This window comes from Nyctereutes procyonoides, unplaced genomic scaffold, assembly GCF_905146905.1.
Source record: "Nyctereutes procyonoides isolate TBG_1078 unplaced genomic scaffold, NYPRO_anot_genome, whole genome shotgun sequence".
Classification (NCBI taxonomy): Eukaryota; Metazoa; Chordata; class Mammalia; order Carnivora; family Canidae; genus Nyctereutes; species Nyctereutes procyonoides.
In genome coordinates this window covers 4,707,049-4,713,844 of record NW_026575146.1, presented here as the reverse complement: position 1 = coordinate 4,713,844, position 6,796 = coordinate 4,707,049, and the positions used below count along the sequence as shown (strand labels likewise).

Below are 6,796 nucleotides of genomic sequence, written 5' to 3'. Positions count from 1 at the left end.
AAGATTACAAAGGTGATATTTTCTAATATCTTTAATTAATTATCCAAATTCTTTGAATCATAACATTAGCCAAAATCTGAAATTAAACTATAGTTCACATCCAGACAAAAATGCACTTAAACAAAACAAGTGGCTATTATGCTCTTAGGCATAGCCTTAGAACAAATTAATTTACTCAACACACACTGTCAAGTACCTATAATTTTACAAGTACTTCTGAGTGGTATTGCTTTATTAGAGTCTTTTTCTTACATAAAAATGTATGTGACATCATTCTGTTTATTATTTAATATGTTTGGGGCCAGATTTATTTATTTGTTCACTCATTTATTGCAGAAAGAACTTCTTGCCTAATGAAAATCAAGGAAAAGTTAGGCTGTGAAAAAAGTTTTTTTTAGGCACCACTTTAGAACTGTTTTGTACTGGTCATACCTCTGGCAAAATGCCTTACTGGTGCTCTCAGTTAATCAATGAATGATAATTATATTCAGGTTTTAAATTCTAAATATCAATAAACAGCTTTTCCACTTTGTTCCAACTCCATAACTTAAGGATATAGAGTGAAAAATAATTTGTTTTGAAATTTTCTTGGTGCCACATAAGGTTTCATAGCATTTTATTTCAAAGATAAATGTTCTCACACAGGGTGTGTAAAAATTAAATTCCATTAACATCTATTAAATGTCAGTCCCTAGGGTGTCTAGCCTTGGAAAAGTCAAGTATATATAATATTAATCTCAAAATGCAGAATATGTTTCACCTCTCCCTAATTCTGAGCTAAAAAGCCTCTAGAAGGAACATATGCCATAGGGAGAAATGAGAACAATACACTTGAGTGATGTAACGGGCAATCTGTGCTCCAGTGGCTGGGAGAGAGGCGTTGGGTTGGCAACTACAGTAGCGGCAGGCTGGGTGGAGGCGTCTGTTAAAATGTCTGAGCTGTATACATTATACTTGTGTGTGACAACACATATATGCAAGAAGGAGAGACAAGGAGCAGTAGGGAGTCGCAGCAGGATACCATTAGATGATTCATTTCTATTATAACAGGCCTTTCTTTAAGGAAGGAACAAAGGGTAAAAAAAAAAAAAAAAATGATGTTCAAGAAGTCAGAGACCAGGAGGTCACTAACAGAAAGCTAGCCAAACAAGATGCTAATAGTGATCTACAATAAAATGAGATTCATTCTTAAAAATTCTTATCCTCTTATCTCTGGTAATCCCCAAATGGTCTATTTTTTTTAATGCACCCACAAAGAAGGGGAAAGTATTAGTTCAGTGTTTCTGAAGATATAAATGATCGGTATTTTGTTAAATAATAATAGGCAGCTCTTAGGACTTTCTTTTTTTTTTTAAATCTGTCAGCAAAATTACCTTAAACTTAGGTTGTATAATCTCATACAAATGAAATGATATTGATGAAAGCTATTTCAGACAAGTGCAAGTTATTTATGTAATCACAACAATGAAATCCCTCAATTTATGACCAGGTGTACAAATTTAATAAATATTAGTTGTTCCCATCTAACAGTTGACTTCAATTCAGGAGTTAGGACAAACAATTTGATGCAGATTACTTCCTGAGGTCTATTTGGCTCCAGATGACTTAGGGGGTTGTAGGTCATCTCTTTTGAAGCAAAGTAATTTCATGTTTTTTGTTTGTTTTGTTGTTGTTGTTGTTGTTTGTAAATCTTTATTCCTTCTTATTTGATTTAAATTTGCTGTTGAGGGACACCTAGCTGGCTCAGTGGATATACCACAAGACTCTTGATCTTGGGGTTATGAATTTGAGCCCTATGTCAAATATAGAGATTACTGAAAAATAAAATATATTTTTATTAATTTTGCAATTGGAAGATATATTCTAAAACTCTTAAATCCGTAACTTACAAGAAACTGGCACATAATTAGAACTTCTTATCACTTTTCCAGCTTTGGAGATAGGTCGTGTGCATTGCAGTTTTGAAACTCTGACTTTTGAGACCACTTTTGATATACGTATGAAATCTCAGACTTTATGTGTCAACATAAAACCTGGGTGGAGCATCAGATCCTTAGAATAGCAAAACCCCATTCCTAAAAGGATAGTTGACAAACCCAGGTGTAGTAGATGTCCTGACTACATCTTTAAAACTTTTCAGTTTATCAGTTTTACCAAAGTCTAATTTCGGATTTTCTCTAGGGGTTGTTCAGCTATCTTATCTGAGTGAGCCCAGACCCTCTTGGATGGTCATGGTCTTGGCAGTATGCTCTTACCAAGGGTGTTCTGACTTCAGAGAGCTTGCTAGTGACATGGGCAAGGAAAGGGGGTGTTCAGGAACCTGCCCAGAAAAAATATAAATCATACATTCTTTATATTGTACACCAGGACAAATTCAAGTTGAAGTTCACATTACCTAAGTTTTAAAAGAACTATTGACCAAGTATCGAATCTAAAACAAACAAACAAACAAAAATAACCCTCAGTATCATAATGTAGTAAGTCCAGGAAGTAGCTATTATCCCTCAAAGTTGAGGAAACCAAGAAACGAGGTTGGGATTATGAGAATACAGACACTTGGAGGAGGAGCCCTGCTGAGCTGGGACCTAGAATCCTGAGAAACCTGTGCTGCTTGATTGGTTAGGAGAAAAGACCCTGTGAGCTAGAATCAGACCTTTGAGGAAAGGGCACCCTCCCTCTGGTGCAGGTATGCCAGGAGTTCAAAGGAGGCCCCACAGAGAAGAGGTTTCTGGGGTGGGTTGGTGACTGGCTGGAGCAGAAACCTCAGGTTTCTAGGAGTTTAGAAAGTTAGAAACGGAATCCTACCCTTATTGGATGAAAAACTATTGTGGGGGGACCCTGACAGGAAGACAGAACACAGCAGAAGACTGCAAGTCCTTCCTTCTTTTTCCTGCCTTGCAGTCTACTTTTAACCCACTGTTAACCAAAACTCAACAGGGAGCCTGCTGATACATCAGAAATGTGGTGCACTGAGTCCCAGTGCCAGCATCTCAAAGCACAGGATAAAATCGTAGGTGGAGAAATGAGGAAAAAAATCATCAGTACAACCCCAGTGGAGGGAGATTTGCAATATCCAGCAAATCTCATGTTCATTTACCCTTCGGTTTAGCAATCCTGTTTTTATGAATCTGTCCCCAAAATAATACTAGTGAAAAAAAAATGTTCTTAATTAAGTAGGATAAGACCATCCATCACAGTACTGTTTGTATTAGCTAAATACTGGAAGCAGTCCAAATGTCCAATCAATAAGGAACTGATGGAATAAGATATGGAAGAAGTTAACACAATGAAGTAGTTGGCAACCGTTAAAAGGAATGAAGACTATCTCCACCCACTAGCACGGAGTGATCTCCAGGATATCACTATTTGGGGGAAAAAAAAAGGCAAGCTGGAGGAAGATGCTTACAGCATGCTCCTCTTTATTTAAGGAAGAGGAGTTATGAATGTATGCCCTATAATTTTTGAAATGGTTACCCAAAAAGAAATGGATGGAAACGGTGGAAGGGATGGGGACAGGACTTAGACTTTAAATAATTTTGTTTCATGGATTTGGCTGTGAAACCATGAAACATAAGCATAAAATAAAAATAAATTTTAAAAGGTAATCTCCCCAAATTAGAAATAAAATGAAATTGGGGCACCCAGGTGGCCCAGTGGTTAAGTGTCTGCCTGCGGCCCAGGGTGAGATCCTGGAGACCTGAGATCAAGTCCCACATCGGGCTCCCTGCATGGAGCCTGCTTCTCCATCTGCCTCTCTCCCTGTGTCTCTCATGAATAAATAAAAAAAAATAATTAAAAAAAATAAAATGAAATTGTTTTGTAGTAGCATAACTACATAGACAGGAGCTATCCAGGAGTCTTTTAAAAGTAGTTAATTTGACCATACATGTCTGATGGGATTGCCCAGAGGAAAAAAGAAAAACAGCAACAGATAGTAAACTGTTTTCAGTTATGAGACTGTTGATGGTAGTATTTGAGTTATTACACAGAGATTATTATGTGTATAATGTGGCATAAATCAAATGAGTAATGTTGGTGTTGAGAACCAATATTTCTGGCACAACTGAAAGGAGACAGAGTTATCAGATCAATGAATTTTTTTTAAAAAAGAACTCTATAGTCCTAAATTTTAATCTACAATGTCAATATGAATTCATAATGTATTTTATCTTAAAAGAAAGGCAAAAAAACCCGCAAAAGAACAAAAACATTTCTTAGCTCTCCAAAATGTTTTTTTTTTTAAATTGACTCTATAGTAATGAGATCTTAGCACCCAAACTCTGTTTCTCTAATACTGTTTCTCACTAAAAGGAACTATGATTCTTTAAAGAAATATCTGGAAAACAACAACAAAATAAAAACAAACAGCAACAACAACAAGAAAGCCTGATTCCAGATTTAGGAAAGGAAATGATCCAGATTATCTGGAGAGTTTTTTCATACCAGAAGGGCAAAGTATCTGCCAAAGACTGCTAGACATGCCAAAGGACACAGGAACCAAGTGAAATAAGCTCCCATCAGACAAAGATGGAATAATTTGAGCATTATCAACCATGATCATAAGTGTAATGAATTGAAACTGATCAAATATGTTTAAATTCGTAAGTTCCTATGATATTTTAGGAAACCCCTAATTGGTAGCTTTTAGAGGATGTTAGAGAACCACTTCATTATTTTAAAAACTAGTACATAAAGGGAATGAATTTAGCACTTTTCCTTCTTTTCCTATAGGATCTGTACCTCAAGAAACAAAATAACTGATAGGGAGAAGTTTCTTCGTAGAGCATCCCAGCTTGGAAAATTAGAATATCACTAATGTAACTACCAATAAAGTAACGTATTTACCAGTGAATCTCAAAGGTTCCCTGAGACTCGTTCAGGGGCACCAAAATTCAGTATTATTTTCATGGCAATATGAAGACATTATTGGCCTTTTTCACTGTCTTAATATCTATATTGATGGTATCAAAAGTGACAGCAAAACTATTGATACCTCAGCACCCACCTATCATGGCAGTGGCACCAACTCTACTACTTTTTTTTTTTCTTGATTAAAGGTATTTATTCACAGCATGCTTGATTCTGTGACAAGCAGGCCTGTGCCCTGCTCATTCTGGCTTAAAAGGGCAGTGTGTTCTGTGGACATGTGCCTGCAGCTCTACCTCTTAAACTCCACCTGTGTGTACACCTTGGTGATGTCATGGTACCTGCCCTCAGGGGGCTGGTAGCTGGAGATTGGTGGTGTGTAATCTGGCCCTTCTGTTTCCAAGGGGAACAAGTTGGGGTCCCGCTTGGTAACCTCCTAATGTAGCTCTGGGGATATGAGTTTCAGCTCCTGCAGAGCTTCCTGCTGGGACTCAAGCATAGATGTGATGGCATCCTTCTCCTTTGCGTGCTCTTGATGTGTTTTGCCTTGTGTGTTTTCTGTGGAGAATGCTGGAGGTTTGTGATGGACCACATTTCAGTATTCATGTGGCCAGGCTCTGGACCATCTAAGAAACCAGCATATATAAGAAAATTAAATTTTAATGAATAAAGAACAGTAAATAGACCCCAGTATGAAGGACTGCAGCAATAGCTTTATTTTGTTGGCAGTCACATCTTCACCTGATTAAAATCTTGGGGCGTAAAAAAATACCATTCATTAGGCTGAAGGTAAAGAGGAAGTATTCTCAATAGCCAGTCTTCCTCAACTATGCATATAAGTTCAAGACTTGCAACAGATTTCACCTCCTGGTATGAAAATTCCAAGGACTTTTACAGTTATTCTTATATAGTGGATTTTGGGGTGACATTTCATTTTGGATAGTTTGAATTCTAAATCTTTAGTTCAGTGTATCATTTTATTATGATTTCCAGTAATGGATTGTTATTTTTTACAAGGTGCTGCATTCTAAGAATAGATGGACCAAATTTAAAAAACTAAAAAAATAAAAAATAAGAGAGAGCTCTGTGTTTGGTGTGCAGAGATAGAGGCAGAGGCATTTTGTCGCCATATTATTCAACGAATTGCCCAAGTGTGGGCCGTATGGTCAGAAAAGATAGAGAGGCTTTGAATTCTTCTGTAATGTTGACCAATAATGTTGTGGACCTGAGCTGAAAGATTTTCTTGATTTCATGCTCGTACAGGGACCACTTCTTGAGAAGCAGAGCTCTCCGCTCACTCTCCTCAAAGGGAAGCTCCACGTTAGACCGCTGTCTTGTTTTATCCAAGAGCTTCACAGGTGTAATAAAAGCAGCCCTCTGGTGGCTGCTTCATTGCATTCTCTACTACCACACACTGCAAGAAAAAAAAATAAGCCATTTTCATCTAAGAATTTCTTAATGAAGCAGTAAAAATTATTAATTGTATTAAATCTTGACCTCAAGGTACTTAAAAAATTATTCCATGTAATAAAATGGGAAACACTCATTAAGCACTTAGGCTCAATACTATCTCTGATTGTCATCTCCTTGAAAACCACTTGTGTGATTGTTTGAGTTACCAGCTGAACTAGCCACTTTCTTCATGGAACACAATTTTCACTTTAAGGAATGACAAGTGGTTGTCAAAACAATGACTCTGTTGCCTGTGGTAAGATTCAAGTTTTCCAGTAAAAATTTAAATTTGGGAAACTTGAATTTGCCACCATAAGTTTGCCTGCTTCCCAATACTTACAGGCTTTTAAAAAATAACATTGATGGTTATTAATGAATTTTTTTTATATTTAACAATGAAATATGTCCACATTTGGAAGACCTACATATATCAGTGACTCAGTATTTTTCAAATATGTCACAATCATGCATGGTAAGA

At 36.8% G+C, this 6,796-nt stretch overlaps 1 pseudogene; it reads right to left on the bottom strand.

Moving 5' to 3' along the window:
• Positions 1-5,151: 5,151 nt before the first annotated feature.
• Positions 5,152-6,796, bottom strand: part of LOC129499776 (39S ribosomal protein L40, mitochondrial-like) — a 39,707-nt pseudogene continuing 38,062 nt past the window's right edge.